This window comes from Orycteropus afer, unplaced genomic scaffold, assembly GCF_000298275.1.
Source record: "Orycteropus afer afer isolate SDZICR_OR568_19922 unplaced genomic scaffold, OryAfe1.0 scaffold00215, whole genome shotgun sequence".
Classification (NCBI taxonomy): domain Eukaryota; kingdom Metazoa; phylum Chordata; class Mammalia; order Tubulidentata; family Orycteropodidae; genus Orycteropus; species Orycteropus afer.
The window spans coordinates 6,141,882-6,143,913 of record NW_006921802.1 but is presented as its reverse complement, the minus strand read 5'-3'; positions in this window follow the sequence as shown (position 1 = coordinate 6,143,913).

The following is a 2,032-nucleotide window of genomic DNA, read 5'->3' as shown; positions in this document are numbered from 1 at the left end:
AAATGAGACAAGATCTGTACCTCACACCATACACAAAAATGAACTCCAGATGGATCAAAGACTTAAATGTGAAACCTAAAACTATACAGTTCCTCAAGGAAAATCTAGGGGCAAATTTAAGGGCCCTAATATATGGCATAAATAGACTATCAAGCACAACTCAAAATGCACAAACAGCAGAATAGAAACAAGATGATTGGGACCTTCTAAAAATTAAATTTGCATGTGCTTCCAAAGACTACACCAAAACAATCAAAAGAGAGTCTACAGATTGGGAAAAAATATTTGGTAATAACATATCAGACAAGGGATTTATCTCTAGAATTTATAGAAAACACCAACACCTCAATAACAAAAAGATAAACAATCCAATTAAAAAATGGGTGGAAGACATGAATAGACACTTCACCAAGGACGATATTCAAGCAGCCAACAAACATATGAGAAATGCTCACGATCTTAAGCTATTAGAGAAATGCAAATCAAAACAACAATGTTTTGCTACTAGTGCCTTGCTCCAGCACTAGTAGGAAAGTTCAACAAGACAGAAAATAACAAATGCTGGCGAGGTTGTGGAGAGATAAGGACTCTCATACACTGCTGTTGGGAATGTAAAATAGTACAACCATTGAGGAAATCAGTATGGCGATTACTTCAAAAGTTGGAACTAGAAATACCATTTGATCCAGTCATTCCATTACTAGGTATATACCCTAAAGAAGTAAGAGCCTTGACAAGAACAGATATATGCACACCCATGTTCATTGCAGCACTATTTACAATAGACAAAAGATGGAAACAACCTAGGTGTCCATCCACTGAGGAATGGATAACCAAACTATGATACATACACACAATGGAATACTATGCAATGCTAAAGAATAGTGTAGAATCTGCAAAACACTGCATAACAAGGATGAACTTGGAGGACATTATGTTGAGTGAAATAAGTCAATCACAAAAGGACAAATATTGTATTAGTCCTCTATTGTAAAAGTTAAGGAAAGGTTTATCTACAGAAGGAAATTTTCTTTGTTAGTTAACAGGGGTGGGAGGGGAGGGGAAGGAATGCTGTTAGATAGATAGAGATAAATATTGATTTGGGTGAAGAGAAGGGCAATGCACCAAACGTGAGTGACCAATATGACAGCACTGAGGATGAGAAAGACATAGAGAGGTACATACAACAAATATGAACTCTTTGCACAGACAGTACTGCGTTGTCAGTGAAGGCAAATGTGGGTATATGAATGGATAGATAGGTGGACAGGCTAAACCATTAAGTATGTCTATGAAATGGGGAGTGTATCCAAGAACATATATAGAGTTGGCAGACAATGGTCCTATAAGTTTATGTGAATGATCAGAATTCCCAGGTGTATAGTAGAGCTGACAAGGGGCAAGGTTGTGGTCACTGCTTGGTCACAGTCAGCTACCCAGGGGGACAGAGTAGTTGAACCTGTGGGCTTGGGACAATAGTCTCTGGGGACATCAAGCTCAATTGGCATAATATACTATATGAAACATTGTTCCACCTCCTCCTTTGGTGAGTAGCAACTGGGATCTTAAAAGCTAGCAAACTGCCATCTAGATGCAACGATGAGTCTCTCCTCGTCCAAAGCAAAGAAGAATGAAGAAAACCAAAATTCACAGAAACAGTTAGTCCTAGTGACTGGTACACCATCCAATTTTCAGTCTATACAACTATAAGACCAGAAGAACTAGATGGTGCCCAGCTACCACTGTCATCCACTTGGAAGGGGATCTATCTAGGAGATCTTTGATAGAGAGGGAGAACAATGTTCTACAAAACTCAAAACCACTTGGAGGAAAAAAAAAAGGGTGGGGGGAAAGACCAGGTTTCCTGGTCTACTAGAGCCTGGTGGAACCACTGAGTCTATGGCCCCTAGCTGCCAGGTCTGGAACTGAACCCACACCTCTGGTTTCTAGCCAAACAAAAGACAGGCATATGAGTTGAACATTTATTTCAAGTAGATACTCTCCTTGGAGAGAACAATCATGGGAGAAAGAA